Here is an 18,899-nt window from a genome sequence, read left to right as displayed (position 1 = left end):
CTGCCTCTTCCACAGGCAGCTTTCATTTCCAAAGGGTTTCCACTGTCAGGAGTTCCTCCCAAATCAATGTTATCAATCCCATTTGTAATTTTACAAACTTCAAAGGGTTAAGACAGCCAGCGCATTTATTGACTGGTGCTTCTTGGTGGGTTCAGTAAAGCATGACTGATTAGAGCCCAGTTCTAAAGAGCCCAGCTTTGTGAGGCTGGAATAAATGGGAGGCTGTCAATAACTCAGATCCAGGCATATTGACATAGTTTACAGCCTCAATAGGCAATTAACACTTTACAGTGGATATTACCCAGTGGCCTCCCCATGTTTTACTGCACATTTTCTGCCGTCAGCTGCAATATTGAAGGTTTGGAATAAAAATTATATTGGACAGACAGCACCTTTGTTCAACTGCACAGATTTATTTTTTTTTTTTAACATCTGGGAGAGATCACAGTTTCATTCCTCTTTATTCACTCTCTCACACCCCTTGTCTCACTTTCTCTGTCATTTACAGTTTCTAGCCTGCATTGGTGAACTCAAGAAACTCTTTTAACAAAGTAATTAAATCCATTACATGCCAGAATTCTCTAGGGAAACCCCAAAAGAGTGACAACCCCAGCCTGTTCTCCTGCCATGAGAGAGCCGAGGAAGTTCACAAATGAATACCCCTTTGGCAGACAAATTATACTGACAAGTAGCCGAAGTTGAGGCAGGAGCACTTAAAAGCAGAAATAACTGGGGGAAAAAAAAAAAAATTACATTCAGCTCACAGTCATCTCTTGTAACCAAAGGTCCAAGCCCGCATCCCACCCCGGTCGAGACAGAATTGCGATACAGCTTCCTGCTAGTGGCGCATTCACAGCAAAGTAGGAGGAAAAGAAAAAAAAAAAAAAAAAAAGCACAAGAAGGTGAGCACATTCTTGGTTTTTAACCTATTTAGCCCCGGTGAAACGGCCTACCTGGCCGCTCTGCCACCACCACGGTACTGTACTGGTTTAGTCCTTCTGCAGCAGCAGCGCCGAAGGCCGAAGGAGGGGGATGCGGCGGGGGAAGGAGGGAGCAGGTTTACAGCAACATTTTGCACCACGTACCCATAAAGAACTCCTTCCCTTCGCCAGCGACGAAGATGTTACTTACCCCAGCGCAAAACACGCGAGAGAACAACCTCCGCGGCCGCGCAGCGCTCCGCTCGCACGGCAGAAGGGAGAGCGGGGGGAGGACCCGGCCCTTCCCAAAATGGATTCAGCTGCGTCTCGTTGCCCCGTCCCTGCAAGGCAAGAGCTCCAGCGGGCAGTAATTAGGCAATTAGCAGGAAGGCAGGGGGCCGTTACCCTCCCCCGCAGCTCTCCGTGCCCCGAGCCGGGGCGAGGTTGGGCATAGCCACCATCAGCCCCCACCGCCACCGCGTTTAGCCGCGTTATTGGGATGGAGACGCGGTGCTATTCAGCTTCCACTCTTTCTGCTTTAAATACGGTAACTGCCCCGAAATTGCCCCTGGTCCGCGGTGTTTCTGTGCCTGTTGTCGGGTCGTTAGCTGCCATTTCCCCGCTGTGCTGGGCCACAGGGGGATCGCGGCGCTCCCCGGGGCGCACACGTGGAGGTGAGAAGGAAGAGGGGTTTGTTCTTGAAGGCTACACAAAGTTACAGGCTCCGAATGAAAGAGAAAATGCCTCATCATTGATTCATACAAAGGCTCAAGTGAAATTACACGAAGATGTAGCACAAGCCATGGAATTCCCACAGGCACCGTTTTCAGCAAGGAAAGGAAATAATTTTCTCTATCTGTGTCTTGCAGAGGAGTCTCTCCCCTGCCTGCCTTTTTCTTTCAAGGGAGGGAAACTCGATCCGGAGATCGCAGATTATGCGACTGCGAGGGGTGATAGGGAATTGATCTTCACTTAGCCCCTGTCCAGTAGCAAAAGTCACCAGTGGAATTTGCCACGACGAGGCAAGATGCAAACCCAATTGCCAATATGTCACTTACCTGAAAAGTATGGAAGACTTGTAAATGACTTAAAAATAAGTCATGTATTTTGCTCCTCGCTTTTCTGGCTAGTGAAATATTACATTTGATTTTAACTTGTTTTGTATGGACTGAATTTATCGAATAATTGGAATTGATATCCTGTATTTACATGCGTCAGATGGATTCGCCATCAGCAGCTCCCATTTGCTTTTAGACTGGAGAATTTGGAATTATGACCTGTTAAATGAAAACCTTGGATGAGAATAATTAAAGAAAAAAATCACCAGGTTTAAGAGAAAGAACAATACAATTTTCAAGGGTGCCTGAAGCACCATGGAGCCTTTAGTCTTATATCAGAGGCTTCTTACCCACTCAGCATCCATCAGGGACATTCAAACACAGCGTTGCCCAGCTAAGGCCGGACAAGCCAGGGGCAAGGCCAGCCCATAGCTCTGGCCATGCCGCTGAGGAGCAGCGTTACACCCGTGCACTTCTGCTCTTCCTGGGAGCCCACACCTCTGTACACCACTGATAGATTTTACATGGCTGTTCCAGCTCACTCGGCGATAGCCCGGGGTCTAAACAGGCTCTGCAATGAATATGTTCAGGTCTCATAAATGTATAGCTCACTTTTGAGGAAAACGAACAAACAAACAAAAATCCCAGGGATTATGTTCTGGAGTCACTTACGTGGTTCTGAAGGTTTCACCCCAGGTTATTTCAATGAAATAATTTCTTTTTAGCAGAGGAGAAAACCAGATCCATAGACCAGTGGTATAAGGGGAACATTTTGCTCCTGTGTTAAGTCATGTGTCTCCCATTCACAAACCCCAATTTCATGACAGAAAATAGGTAAAAGAATTAGAACCAGGATTCAGAGATGACAGCTGCATATATATAATGACTGTCTATCCCCATGGAATTTCTCGAGGGACAGAAATAGTAGTACCATAGTAGCTTTCTTCCCTGTCCCTCCATGTATGTGCAATGGAGTAGGTTAGAGACGTAGTCTAAGAAATACATATTGACATAGTATTCTCCATGCTGAAAGAAGTCAGTGGGAGCTGTGTCCTCCAGCCAAAAAAAAAAAAGTAAATTTTAAGTCACCTTTCCAAAGGAGGAAAAAATAAGTAAGCAGAGTCCCAAAGATGAAATCAGCCATTTCTCTCTGCCATTTCTACAAGCTCAAAAGAAAAAGCATCGCTGACAGACTGTTGGAGAGATGTAGCTGCAAGTTTGCTAAAGGAGACAAAGTACAACGTGTTCCAGAGTTGCTACTTGAAGAAAACAATCACTTCAAAACCCTTGTCTTTAATGACTTTTACTGACGTACCACAAATGAAATACAAGCATAAGAACAATTATATGAGCCATACACAAACAACACTTTCCCAAGCAGTCCTGAAAGTCTCAATTCTGGACTTGAAATTGCAAAGGCACCAAGAGGCAAAGGTCTTGTCAGGAAATAAGATGCTGTTCAGCCTAAGTTTAAACTGGCAGCTCTGACCTTAAAGAATCAGGGTAGTTAGTACATCTATTAAAGGGGGGGTGGGGGAGAAGAGACCCAAACACTAACAAAATCAATCCCCAGATGTTGCTAAGTGTTTGCACTGAGCTTGTGTCTTCTGTGGTCCCTTTTTCTGGAAAGAGGTGATGTCCCCATCCTGTTTTGCCGAGGCAGCCAGCCCGGTCTGGCAGCCGGAGCCGTGACCTCTGTGTGGTGTTCTGCCAGGCAAGTACATCTGGCAGCTCTTCTGATCTGAAGTCCTGTGGTTTCCTTTGTGATGTGGCAAAGCACATGGCCCCCAGTACATCTGTATAATTAATGTGAGGGGAAAATATGAGCAACAACAGAAAAAGAAAAAAAAAAAAAAGCCCTCAAAGAGCAGAAGCTGTTCAGGGTCAGCAGAAGGTCTGATAGCAAAAAGATGCAGCACAGAGCCACGGGATGGGTTTGCTTCCATACGTTGGGGTATTTAGGAGATGAGGAAAGCTCTGATTGCGCCATGTGCCACTGAACAAGTTCTCCATCTCTTGGAACATCTGTTTTACCAGTTTCTGATAGTTTGCAAGCCCTGGAGGGCAGGGACACTCGTTGTATTTACATAGAAGGTCCCAGCTGGACCCAATAGCAATAGAGAAACAAGAATAAAATAATCATCCGCCTATTGCAACCAGCTGGAGTTACCACGTCTGCAAAACGTTTTTAACACTATTTGTTGTGTTTTGCCGTACAGGGTTTTTTGAACATTTCACTTCGGTAAGTAGCAGGAGGGGATAAGGGGGACAAGTGTCCTGCAAAGGACAGCAAAAGTTCAGCCACGGCCCTTGCCGTGGCTCCTGAAGAGCAGAGCTGGCACGCTGGGTTCCCAGCCACACGCAGCACCACCAGCAGAACGGCGGTGACGCTGAGCAGAGAGCCCCTGCTCTGAGCGAGGACCCCCGGAGGTGGCGATGACACCGGGGGACAGGGGCTGCCCAAAGCCAGCGGGTCATTTCTGAGCCCTCTTCCCCTCAGCTCTTGTTCTTTGCAATTGCACTGTCTGAAGGAAAAAAAAAGAAAAAAAAAAAAAAAAAGGAGAAACAAAAATAAGCCTTTTTCTCTTAAAGGAGAAAGGGAAATCCTGAAATTCAAAGGAAACTTCTAATGTGATTTATAATATTTATAAAAGCCTGTTATCAGGGAAGTGTTGTATTAATTTCTTCCCCCCGATACATGCTGCAGGTCAGAGGTAGGGGGTGAATTTCCATGTTTTATATTACGAACGCTCTCCTGTTCAGAACTCCCTTGTGCCACCCTCCTTCGTGGGGATTTCCTTTGTGTTTGTAAAGAGTCTGAGTGTCATTCCATTGCATTAATGGGTACTTAACATGCTACCAAGTATTTTTTGGTAAGCTTTTATTTTAGATTTCCCATGATTATGAATTCATTTTACACTGGAAGTAATAGTCCCACTTCTAATGAATTCATCTGGTATTAACATGCCTTTCGCAAGTGTGTCCATAGGTGCTCAAGTGCAATTTAGCATTAGTTAAATGAGAGTTAATGGACACTAAAAGTGCCACTTATTTTCTAAGTGATCCATTAACACACACACAAAAAATAAAAAAAAAACGAAGACAAAACTCAGCCGGCAGATTCCTTTTGTAAGATAACTCGGAGATCTGTTCTCCACATGTAAAGTTTGTTTCGATACCAAGGGCGGCTTTTAAAGCAGTGGCTTCCTGAATGCCTATTGCAGGTGTAAGAGTGTGAGAAGCTGATGTGAAAAAGGGGAGAAGAGGGTGAAAATTTGTACCGAAGACACAGGGCAGGGGAGACGAGCCCAGGACAGCAGGAAATTATTGCCTGGTGCCAGACAGACAGAGGTGATGTGGCCCCTGTTAAGCTGGCAGGTCTGAGTCGGTAGGAAACACCAGTGGCTGCTTAGAAAAATGTCTTACATGAGTTAAACTAGTTTTTACTTAAAGTACTATTATCACTGGCCAACCAAGATGGTAATAAACACACTTAGCCTATCTATGTTTTAGTTTCCTCTTTCATAAAACTGCAATTGGGAATTCGAGATATCTCAGTATTAAATCAAAATCATTTTAAGGTTGTTAATAAAACATAATAATTTCAACTAAGTGAGGAGGAAGGCTGCTTTTCCCTAGTATCCAAATTCAAGTGAAAGCAAAGAACACTTCTGAATCATTTTTTAACAAGAAATAAATCACTGGAACAAAATTGATCATGGTGCACCAGCTTCTTCACTTATATGCCATAACTTTCCTTCAGAAGGTGATCCACAAGAAACCCAAACATACAAGTTATGCAGCAAAGAAGCTCCAGGTGCTGCAGAACTTGCTTTAGTGAGAAACACTGTCAGCTCCACCGAAGGACTGTCCCAGCAAGAAGCGTATGCCAAGTATTCATGCAAAATGGCATTCGTACTTACTAATAAGCCTCCTACCAAAATTACTGCATTTATGGTATTTTTTTTCTAAAATTAGATGCTAGCATTTGTGTGTTGTCCCCCCCAAACTGCAGTTCATCGTGATGAATACTCTAAAATCCAAGTGGTTAGTTCGCCTCTCAGTATTAGAGAGATCCCCCACGTTCTCAGTCCTGCACCGGGGCTTATACACTACAGCCCTCGTTGGAGCCATGGAAATGCTGCACTAGGAGATACTGAAGTAAGGCCAGAGCCTATTTTATGAATTTTGCCTTAAAAACAGAGATGCTTTGTGACACGATTCCGTTAGGATGTGAAAGACAAGCATAGACGCAGACTGACATCATTTCCAAGCAGGTGGAAAAACCCCCCAGCATCTATAGAGAGAGATATATACGGGAAGGGAGCTGAGCCGGGGGTGCCGCGGGCAGCCGGGAGGAGCAGAGAGCAGAGGGGATGTGGTGCTCAGCAGGTCTTGGGGAGCAGATGGAAGAGGGATGCAAAGGCAGCAGAGAGTTGTGTGAAACAGAGCAAGGCGGAGGCAATATGGCCCACACATTTTGCTGCTTACTTTATCCTTCCCTCGGTTGGCGCCAGCCTCGAAAAATGCCTTACTACAGCTCTGTGCTTCATGTAGGTAAGCCTACAGCTCAACAGAGCATGCTAAAACAACTTCATAAACCACCTGAAAAGCAAATAACTGAAAGCGTTTTACTTTTAGAAATCTACTTTCATCAGTTTAAGGTAATTAGTTCTGGGAGATGATGATAGAGCGGTGAAAGTTGCTGCAAGTGACAGCAGCGAAACTCCTGACACAGATATGGTACAGATCGCACGACCAAATAACACTTCCCATTTTTCAGAAATCACATTGTCAACAATGTTTCCAGGCCTGAAATTAGCTGAAGTAATCAGGCGCCGTTGGCAGTAAGCAGTAAGCAGCTTGTTGGATTGCTTTTCTTTTTCACAGCAAGAATCATAGCTTAAAAAAAACCCCAACCCCAACACACCTGTAGTAGCTTTCAATTGAGTTTCCCTCTGTCTGTGTCCAAGGGGCAGCCTCCCAAAAATGATGCAAAAATCAAGGTCCCTGGGCCTTCTGCAACACGTCCCCAGCACCTCCTCAGCCTGTGAATTCAGCCCAGGGTGGCTCTGGCGTTGCTCTAGGTGGAAGAGCTCCTCGCTTTTTTTTTTGTTTTGCTTCTGTCAGAAATAAAGGAAAGGTTAATGCTATAGGAAAATATTTCAATTTGTGGGGTTTTTCCCCAAAACCTGTCTTGCTGTCTTCCATTTTCTCAGTTCTATGGTGTAGTATGGGTAGATTAGAAATTAGGCGTTTCATTTCTATCCAAAACGGGCTCATTCTGACTTGATTCAGGTGACAGCTGAGAACTGCATCCTACTCAGTTATGACACACCAGAAAAGCAGATACTTCTGCAAAGATCCCCAAGATATTTAGTCCTTGGGGTCATCCCATCTATCTCGTACACCTGCATTACCAGGCACCAGACCTCCAGGTATCCCTTTACACCCAAAAAGCAGCGTTTGGAGTTATTTCCTCCGCACTGCTCAGCGCTGTGCATCTGCACAACAACAACAGGGCAAAAGCTGGTGGAGACCACTAGAAGCGGCTGAAATTTCAGTCATCATTTGCACGTGTCTTATCTTTGCATAAACCCAGAATCGCTAACGGTTTAACCCAGCGGTGGGCTTAGCTAGAGGACTGATAGAAAGGAAAGCGCATCCTTTCCACTGCTGCGTCCCAGAGAGTGCGTTGTTTTCAGCAGGCAAATCGTTGCTGCCAGCGGGCACACGAACCTGCCTTCCCCTTGAAGCTCCAACCACGTAGCACCGTGAGAAGTCCTGCATGAATACCCAGACTGTTGGGTCACTTCCCTGGAGCCAGAGTTTTGACCCTGTAGAATGTCAGAGAAGATCTTTCGAAAGGACTACAGGTGTTTCCAGCGTTTTGTGCCCATACAGACACAGTATAGGATGTATACGCCCGGAGCACAGCCTCCATGCAGGACGGGTCAGTCTAGGATGCCAGAGGACACGCTGGGGACCTCGGGCTCCCCGAGCTGCTGAAGGAAGGCTGCCTCTCCACATGCCTCCGCAGCCTCTGGAGAGTTGCTCGAAGCCAGCACATGACTTCTGCAGAAGGCAGCACAGGATGAGGCCTCTTCTCTTTTGCTGTGAAGGTCAGAGGTGCCCTGATGAACGGGAATTTTCCTCCCTCCCTGGCCCAGCACCTGGTTTTCTCCACTTGCCAATTAGAAAATGAAGCACAGCAATAAATCATCATCACTTCAGAGGCAAGTCCTCCTGCAATCACAACATCCTAGTTCAACAAGAGACTTGCATGTTCCAGAGTTAAATCACTGCAAGCTCGCACAAGGGCACGTCTTGTTCTCTTTCCTTCTGCTTCCTACCACTTCCGATGTTCTTGCCTGTTCTGCAGTACCTTCAGGTGAGCATCTCGGAGGCAGTTACTAGTTTTTTGTTTTTCACACTCCTTAAAACCCTTGAGGAAGTACCTAAACAGGATTTTTAGATTAACTCCCACACACCATTTCCAAGCCTCTCTTCTTCCTCCATAGAAGTTAAAAACAGAAAAGATAGCTGAGCAAGGCAGCCAGGTTGGTGGATAAAAACCTGGGAGTAATGAGCCACTGCGTTGGGATTGGTAACTAGCACAGTGCAAGTATTGAAACTGGTTTAGTCTCCCAGTCTTTACCTTCTGCCCACACACCTCACTTCGGTTCACTGATCTGGCTGTGTTTAGTCAAGGTTAGGTACAATATACAAGGCAAGGGGTCTTTAGTTGAGAAAAACATAGTTCCTGTTTTGTGGAAGTTAGAATCATCTCAAGCAATCACACGCATGGTAAAGGCAACCTGTGTTCTGTCTTCGGAGGGAAAAATAATTAGCTACATAGTCAATCTAAAATGTCAGGACAACAGAGAATGACAGCTCTCAGTCCGATAAAAATTCGGGAAATGAAAGTAGTTTTGAAGGAAAGCAAGCTTTCCTAGGTTTTTCTACCAAGTTTGTAGAGAAAAAAACGCTTGGAGTAAAATCTCTAAACCCTGACCCTTATCTAAACCCAATTTTTGAATAGTCAGTATAAAGTTGCCTTTTTTTTTTGTTATATTTTGAGTTACAGAATAGAGAATACAAAAGGCACTTTTGGATAGGCAATAGAAGAGGTGGAGAAAATCAGTATGAATGTGCAAGTATTCAAAGATCATGAGAGACAAAGTCCACAAATGAATGATCAAGCTCATGTTTCATGGCTTGAATTTGCCTTCGCATTTTGACCCTATTGGGATACAATGAATCATGTTTTCAACCTTGTCTTAGTAACTAAGAAAGAGGGAAAAAGCTTACTTTTTAAAAAAGGAAAAAAACAAAATGCAAAGTTTTTCATACGAGTGGAAGTGAGGGAGGGAAAAAAAGCCTAACAAATACCAAGACTCACTTTGTCTTGATGTTACTGAAAAACAAAAGAACAAAGCACAGGTTGATGATATGGAGATCACTGCCACTGACTTAATGTGCGGCTGCAAATATGAAAGAAATTATAACATACAAGAAGGGAATCAAGTTCATCAAGTCATTTATAATAGCACAGGCAGAGCAAGGGAGAGTCTAAAATCCTCACGAAGAGAGGATAATTCAACAGAAATCTTACTGCCAAAGGCCATAATTATAACCAAGCAGTTTAATCTTGCACCGGGTCTTGATTTAGCCTCCAGGTTTGGCCTTCTGTCTCTGCCCACGGGCTTTGCGTACACAGTTGGTACATGTGGCCATGCCACATGTCCTTCTTCTAAAGGTAACAGAAAAATATAGCAGAGCCTTCAGTTTTTTTTCTTTTTCTTTTTGATAGTGAATGAAGAGCTGACTGTAAATTTGTCCCTTTTGTCATCTTTTACATATAGCTTGTTTGCGGTTCAATTATTATGACATTCTCCCTGTGGATAGCGATGCTTGGGGAATCTGGTAATACTTAACAAAAATAAAAAAATAAAAGCATCCTGTCTGCCAAGCAGAAAGTAATTAAGGATCCTGGAACAGGCAGAGGGCAATAAAGTTGTTGAAGGCACAGTATTCATTAAGCAAGATAAAGCACAGCAGGGCGTGCATTCCTGGCCCCGTCCGCTGTGCCCTACGCGACATCAGCTCTTGAAGGGCTCACGCCGAAGTGCTCCGCGTAGGGCGGTGTAAGGCTGCAAGCCGGGAGCCGGAGGAACAGAGCGCTAATGAGTGGAAAACCCAAACTGCAATATGTCACTGCTCTTCAAAACCAGCCCTTGTTTAAATTAAAGTTCAGCAGTCGGCTGAACAAATAATTCCCAACAACGTTATTAGCCTAAACTTGCTCCTCAACATTATCCTCGTACAGTATTTTGCGCCTATGAATTCTAGATTGGTTGAAGAATGGCCCTCAGTAAACATGTGTTGCTCTGTGCTAGAGATCTGTTAAATTCTGACCGGCTGATACGGTATTACCTGCACTTCTGAACAGGTACCTGTACAAAACAGAGCAACAAAACAGAAATAAAATACTCAACTCTGTGTTTATGAGCTCAGCTCAAGTGTGCACATGGAAATCCTTTAGTTGGTGTCTTCAGGAGAGCTGCAGTAACACAAACTCTCCAGAAACTCTGGGAAACTCTTTTATTTTACTCTAGAACGTGGCAGCTCTGATTCTGGGGCATGCCATGTCCCACTGCAGAAGCTGCTGCGTTTCATTACTGAATGAAAAGATCTCAGGTGCATGGCAAAGACCTTCTGAATAGTCCATTTGTATGCAAAACTTTCTCTAAATATCTATGGTTATGGCTGCGGTATTTAGTTTTCTTACATGTCCACAACATAGGAAGTTGTTATTGTTCCCACTTTACAGAGACAAAGAAAACTGTCGCGTTCAAAGTCACACAGAAAGTACGTGGCAGGAATGGGAAGCGAAGCCAAGTCTCCCAGCACTCGTCATACCCTAATTCCTGACCTCCTCCATCATGACCTACGAAATTCGGGGGTTTTATTTCCTTTGTTTCTTTTTCTTCCTGTCCTCAGAATGTATTTAGGTTTTAGTTTAAACCTTTTCCGTTCAGCCCGTGAGGCTAGAAACATGATTTGAACCACAAATACATGACTCCAGGACCTAACGCTATCTGATAGTTTCTCTCAATTCTTGCCAACTGGTTGCAACGCCGTATTTGTATTCCATAATGATCTAAAATGCTTACACAACAGGTAATATACACATAACCAAACCCCTTAGATTAAATTAAAACTATTTAAACATTTGAGTAGTCCCACCACGGCCAATTCAAATATGCAGCGCATGTGATACTACCAGTGTTTAATTATAGTCCACAATAAAGTACTCTAGTTTGCTATTTCTCCTATAGATACACTTTATCAGACCATACGGAGGAGCCTCTAGGAACACATTTACAGCTGATGATTATTTTGCTGATACCATTAACGACACGATACCAAGGCTTCATTTAGCTAGGCACAAAAAGTGTAGCTACACACCGATCTGAATGGATGCCTGGCTCCCGAAGGGTGCGAGGCAGCTTCCAAAAACCTCCTATCTGAGCATCCCTGTCCCCGGGCAGCCCCGCACCACCTGCATGGCCGTTTGCCCAGCCGGACCCGGCCTGGCCCCGTGCCACGCAGCTGAAGCCCGGCATCTTCGTGCCGACACACACATCCTCGCACAAGGGCAACGGCAGCGGGACGGCCGGCGGAGCTGGGCACGCTGGCAAAGTGTGGAGTGGCTCGATTTACACTCGTTTGCAGCCTGCTTCTTCGGGGAAAGGCAGGGAGAGGAGCCCACGGCTGCTGGAAGGAGACCCATGGTGCGTGGGCGATGGGGGTGCAAAGCGCAGCCCCGCGGATGCGGCGGTCAGGTGTGCCGGTAGGACAGGGAGGAAAGCTTCACACCGTACAGCAGCTCACAAACGCGTGGGTCCTCGCCGCCTGGCTCAGAGCCCTTTCAGCGCTGATGCTCAAGGGAGTGCATGCCGTTAGCATTTCTCGCTACAGCCTAAAATCTCAGTCCTACGACGTGGGATCAGCCCAGTTTCAGGGCTTCCCATCGTGGAGACCTTACCTACCTGCTCTCTGCAGCTGTCCTCTTAATCCGACCAACCTTAGCAAAACAATTGGCATCTAGTCCTTTTCTGCAGGTGGAGGTCCCTGCTTTTTCAGAACTGCTTTTCCCCGTTCCCTTGTTTCTAATGCTTCTCCTCCTGTCTCCTGACTGCCCGTCACACTCTGCAGCCCCAAACTTTGCAAGATGTTTCCTGAATTTATATTAATTTTACCCTTTAGTTTTTGTGTGCACAAGAAGTACCTTGAACTCCTCAACTCATTGTGATGCTGCTGCCTTGGGTCAGGCCTCGGGCTGTCTCATCTGAGGTGGGAAGTGTCAATTTTCTACCTAAAAATCAAGGATTTCCCATTTAAAGGACCACTCTGAGTGCCACAACCAATGGAGCTTACCACATGGCAGGGAGATGGAAGCGTGAGGAGAAGAAGGGAAAAATCCAGTGTTTGGAAGAATGGTACCTTTATTGAGTATATAAATAAAGCAGGAGTTTATCATAATTTATTTCTAAAAAGTATTTCTAATCTAATTCTTTGCATATTATCTAGGGGCAAGAAAGACAAGACACCAAAATAGTCCTTAATCAGGAATTGCCACATGGAGTGGTTTTGATTAATATGCAAAACATAGATTATAAATAGATTTATAAATAAATGATCAACTACGGCTGCTGCTTTATTTATCTATGGACTTGCAGAAAATTTGAAGGCTGAATTCTGATTAAATGAGAATCGCCACTAACGGTGGACTGTCTGGCTCGGAGGGACTGGTAAAGGAAAGTGAGAATATATTTGCATAGCACCTTTGGTTCAGAAGAACTCCCAAGCGTTTTGCAGAATTAATATTATATTTTAGGGGTCACTTCATCCATTAAGGAAATCCAGTCTCTGAGGAGAATGAAAGATAACTTTCTGCATCTGTTTCACCTTTCATTGAAGATCTCAAAGCACTTTGCACACTAATTAAGCCTCCTACTGTATCTGTGCAATCCACTCCTGCAAATTACTAAACCAATGTAACCTAAAGTACCAGGAGTAAAACCAAGGAAAATTCATCAACTGTTCCTTTGTATAACTTCATTTCACTTCCAGATCATCAGGTTGAGGTCAGCTGATACCTCAAAAAGATGTCCTCACCTGAATGGCAGTAGACATCCCAAATAACTATGTTCAGACAACTTAGACCCATTGTGTCCAATATCAGACCAGCCCAAACTTCTTATCCGAAAGCACTGCACCATCCCATCATAATCAGAACCTCAGCTCAAAGTTGACAGCTCTGACCTAAGATCCTGCGTTTCTTTTCACTGGTCCATTCTGCCATGGGGACACGCACATCGCTGGGAGACTGAAGTTCAACGTGACACAATTCTAAAGATGTGACAGTTTGCAGATGCAACAGTCTGCTCATTCCCATCTGTACCAAATCTCTTCACCGCAGTCGGACTTGCCTGTATCCATCCAACAGCAGGGCAGAGCAGAGCCATATATCCACTGAAAATTCCCGCGAGTCAGTTTAGCCGCTTCCATTTACCTTACCTTTTAAAAATAAGAAAGTCACAGCATTTTTTTTTCACATGGCAAAGCTGTCCTGCCAAATCAGTTTTCATAGCTGAACACTTCCCAAGGTGCCAGTTCTGCGATTCAAGGCCTGGATGTGATCCCCCGAGCATGATGGATAGCTTTAAAATGAAGGCACTGCGAGAAGTACCAGCTGTGCAGGTACACATTGGCTCATCATGGCTGAGCCACCCCTCCTCCTCCCCTGGAAGGAGCAGGAGCTCCTCCTGTGCAGGAGGAGGAAGGCTTTGATGGCAGGAGAGATGTGTGAGCCCAGCAGACACGAGCAGGGGCACAGCCACACATAGGCGACACCTCACCCAAACGTGAGCCTGCTTTTACTGTGTCCAAAATAATTTGCTCTTATATGGTAAGTTTGGGCGACTCCTTTTCCATCCCCCTTTTTTTGACCACCTCATTTCTGACTCCTTCATCCCAACAACCAGCAGCTAAAAGAAGAGGCAGACCAAATGCAAAATGAACTTATTTTCTCGGAATAAACCAAGCGAACCTCCAGCCTCACCCCCCCCCGACACACACACTTCCTCCCAGTGCACATTCCAGATTTCCAGATGTCCCTAGAAAGAGATTTCATTCTTAGCCACTCCTCTTTTGAGTCCAGACTTTGAAGACCACCTTTAAGCACTCCTTCCACCACAGCAGTGGACCACGTTCGCGCCGCGTGTGGCCAGTGAGCCGCAGGAGCCACTCCAGCAATGGGCTCCTCTGTAGCACTCGTTACTTGAGGACAAGAGGTCTGGGCTGACATGCAGCCACGCCACGCGAGGAGGGCAGCAGCGTGGCTCCTTGCACATTGTGCAGATGCAACCTACGAGTTCTTCAAAGGAGGAGTTTTGTCTCTGTACAGGTTTTCTTGTCTTACAGTGCTTTTTTAGCCAGCACAGGCGTTCTGGGGAAGCTGATTCTATAAGTGACATAGTTCAAACTCCATTTAGTAGAAACCATATGCCACTACGGTCCTACTTCCTCTCTCCACCCAGCAAATTAACAAAGTGGACAGTCTATTGACTAAACAGAGCAGATTTTACCACAGCAATAATAGTCTGTCCGGAGAGAACATTACCACTCACTGCCCAATTAGAAGAAGGTTGAATGCACGGAAATGCCTTTTGAATAAACACTTGATAACCCTCAATAAAACTGTAAGAGAGAGTTACTGCAGATTTACTACCCAGGAAAGGAAAGCTCTTCATGGCGCAGCCAAGAGCTTATTGCTTCTTATTTAACGCTGATAAATGCGAGAGCTTCGCAGTCCCACAGCAACCTGCGTTACAGCAGCTGAGCAGGAAAATAAAATAGGTACCTTATGATCTGCCCACAGAGGGATGGAGGAGAACCACAGGTTTGCCACAGTGACGGTGAGGTGCATGTGCCTACTCCAAGCTGTGTGGCATTTACTAAGGGCCACCTCACTCCTCCGGTAAGCTCCACCGAGCAGCAGCACACCCATCACTGACACGCTGCGGGTTCGCGTCCCAGCGCAGAAACTACTGGTGTGCCCGAGCACTGCAGCTGCAGAGGTGAGCTGGGGTGGGTTTGCTGCCCTTTGGCTTCTCTACATCCCCGGTTCTTCTGCAGCAAGCGCAGCTGTGATGCACATCTGGGCGGTGGTAAGTCCTCTCTTCCTGCTGCTTCTCATGGAGGAAAGGAGCACCGTGAAAAGAGCCAGGTGAGCAGCCTTACTGCCTCTCCTGTGATGATACTTACACAGTATTTAGATTTTTGGAAAAAGTGCAATTGGCGAGGAGGAAGGAACGGGTTGGCTCTATTTACACGAATCCAGGTTTCCCTGCCACCTCGGGCAACAGCCCTTCCTGCAGGAGCACAATGGGGATATTTACAGCCCCAGGGAGGATACCCAGCGCATTTGTTCCGCAAATGAACATTGACATAAAGGTCTTGCCCTTGCTGATGAGCATTGATGTGTTGTTTTCTGTATTCACGAATCTTGGTGATAGGGAAGTATTTACAGGGTAATTTTGTTTTCCTCCTTAAGTGGTCTAGTGGGGAACAGCCCAGTGCTCAAAAAATAAACACCCAACAGAAATCATTACTAATTCCCTTATCATCCTTGTTCACTTGAACACGTTTCCTCCCTGCTAACCCCGTAGCTGGTGCCTTACCTCCTGGGGAACCCTCAGGGTGCCGGGGATCATCCCAAACCCCTGACAGCCAAGCAGCGTGCCACCGCAGTACCACCACGCGTGGCAGCACGTGGCCACCGGCGCTCCACTTCCAGCTCTTCTTTTCCAAGAAAGGAGCAGTGAATAGGCCCAGCCGGCCATCTCCGAGGTCCAGACGCTTGTGTATAACAGAGCTTAACTGTCCTCCTCAGCTGATGGCAGCTCTTCCCGTTTCATGGCTAATAACGGCTGATGTTTGTTTTATTTTAGCAGCGGCTGCTGCAGCCTGGTATTGAGCAAGCCGGTAAACTGTACGTCGGAGACCTTTCCTACTCACGCTATTAATGCTACGGCAAGCAATCTTTGGGTAACGGAGGAGGGCAATCAAATAAAATTTCCCTCTAGGCTCCCACTATTATTTCCTGTCCAAAAAAATAATATTAAATGTGATCTACAGTTGTAGTAATTAAAGGCATAATGTGCTATTTTATATATTATTGGACCCCTCACACAAGTCAGTGGAGTTATCTACCTACTGCCGTTCCAACCGCTTTCTGAATGCAAACACCTGATAAGTATCTCTGAAAGAGCTAAAGCCATTTAAACTGACGCTGTCCTATTCCTACAGCACAAAAGGTGTGTTGTTGCTATAAGGAGGCTGCATCAACACCTGGAAATCTTTCCTCATGTAAGCCTTAATCACTTCGCACAGCACAGGTGGAGCCCCAGTGGTTTTCTACATGGGGAAACTGAGGCAAAGATGAGAGAAAGCAAAAGAGTTTGGTCGGGATGGCACAGTGGGTTAGTGTCGTGCTGGGACACAAGGAACTTCCCTGGATGAAGATGGATGCAGATTAAGGAAGCCAATGCCCGGGCAGCCTTCAATTGTCAGGGTGCAAAGAAGAAGATCATTCTAACCCAAAACATCGCTTAAAGAACAAAAAGCAACACTCAGTTGGTACTGAGGACATTGGTGCTGGACTGTCCAAATTTCCTCATGATTTTTTTTCCTCCATCTAAAACAATGGGACCAACCTTTCTTATCTCTTACATTAACTTTAGAGCTATGCTGAGCAGCATTGGAGCTATTAAACCTCCACCCTCTGAGCAATCTACATTTTGGAAAACACTTTCAAAATATGGGTCCAAGTTTGTGTAAAAAATGAGAATACTTACATGTAGCTCTTTGCACATTCCTAGCAGGCTGCTGCAGTTGTTCACACTAATTTAGTAAGAAAGAAGTATATAAATTAGACACTGAGCCGGTGTGTAATCAGTCTGTGCATGCGATTCCAGCAGCAGTATATCCCTTACTCTGTCTCCTGAATCAGTAAATAAAAAACCAGTAAAAGACTAGTCTCTCTCTGATATCAGATAAATTGTTTTAGATTTGAAAGCAGGAAGTATCAAGACACAAAACTGACAAAAAAGCAAAGACTGTGAGAGAAAGATCTTCTGATACTGACATTTCAGTTGGAAATGGTTAAGGAGGAGGAATAAAAAACACACATGATACAACCCCCCTATTTTCATAAACAAAAAGTCCAAACCCAAAATGTTTCCTGTGCAACGTGTTCAATTAATAGTGTAAAGTTTCTGCCACCAGTTTTGAATCCTTTTTGTGAATGCTGAATATGGCCTGTATCTTTTCTTTCACTTCATCAAATATAACGAAGTGAATGCTGTAATACCATCCTGGCTATTGCCCTTTTTTTTTCCCCCATGCACAATGATATCCAAATGTTTCAATTTTTTTTTTAATGCTCCATTTCTTTTAATGGCAAATGAGGTTTTAAAATATAGAGGAAGTTTTGAAAAGATATTGGTGAAACAGATTGGAGAATGAAGGGAGAGAGAAAAATGAAGTAATACCTGCAGAACATTATTTAAGTTGTCAGGGGAAATGTTGGGAACATGAAGAGAGAAAAGCTTTTAAATGCTTACGGTAGTGACTTCCACTGTTTTGCAGAATTGTCCCTAGAAGAGCAGGGGAAAAAATATTAATGGATATTTAACATAATTTCAGCTTATAGAAATGCAAATATTTTTATTGCAGCTTAAAAACTTTCTAATTTAAAATGTTTAAAATCCAAAATTTGTTAGGAACTGCATTTTTTAGTTATTTCTGCAGCAAAGTTGGTTTCAGTTTGACTGGAGCAGCAAAAGTTACAGTGGGCGCTTATCCAGCCCTGCACTGCAACTCTGTAATTTTGCTGTCTGTTTATTGACCTTTCCTGAATCGATCATGCTCTCTCAGATGACACCAGATCTCTACCATGTTCAAGCATTTCTTTATCTGTGCTGTGAAAGATGCAATTTACACTAAGCAAGTTTTTGTTTCTTGTAATCTTTATCTTTAAGGATAAAGACTTATTCTAAAAACGTTAGCAGAAGACAAGCAAACAAGTACAAGCTCTGCGCTCAAGGCAATATTGTTCTCTACAAGGAAACAGTAACCCTTGTGCAGTTTTGTTTTTTGGTTTGGTTTTTTTTTTTTCCCCCCCAGAAAAGTTGCATTAGATACTGCTATATTGCTATATTTGGAAGTACACAGACATTCGCTATTACTGCCAGTCAATGAATACTGCAGCTACACAGGGCGAGACTTTTTTAGTGTGAATGTTGAATAAATTTATTACTCAAACCAAAGAGTATCCGTGCTTGCCTGAAGTAGCAGGGAAACATGCTCTAATAAGGCAGGGTGCTCCAGCACAGCTCCTGAGCCTGTGCGCGACACCCTCACAAGAAGCGTGCTATATATGGGAAAGAGGCAGAAAACACCAGTGCAATAAAATCATCCCTGAAAGGAAACGATAAGGAAAAGCTGAGATTAAAGGTCCTTCTGCATTGGAGAAGCAGAAGGCACACTCTCAGCAAAGTCCTGTCAGCCGTCACCATCCGGCTGATGTGCGACGGCCATTAGTTGTGCATCCTGCGGACCTACACCGAGGGAGCTGTTTACACGTGTGCCATCAACTCGCTAGGAAAAAAAGGCATAACACACAAATCTTCCTCTCTCCAGCAAGATTGTCCTGTGAATTTTGACTTTGTTGACTTAATGTCCAATTCATTGTCCTAAATGTTGATTCATACAGAATTTCTGATGCCTCAGAAGACCAAACCAAGCTCTAGGTTCTATAATTCAAATATTTATCTTTTTGATGCTTCTT

Source organism: Charadrius vociferus, unplaced genomic scaffold (assembly GCF_000708025.1).
Source record: "Charadrius vociferus isolate BGI_N301 unplaced genomic scaffold, ASM70802v2 scaffold320, whole genome shotgun sequence".
In the NCBI taxonomy this organism is placed as follows: domain Eukaryota; kingdom Metazoa; phylum Chordata; class Aves; order Charadriiformes; family Charadriidae; genus Charadrius; species Charadrius vociferus.
The sequence above is the reverse complement of the archived record's forward strand: the minus strand, read 5'-3'. Positions refer to the sequence as shown.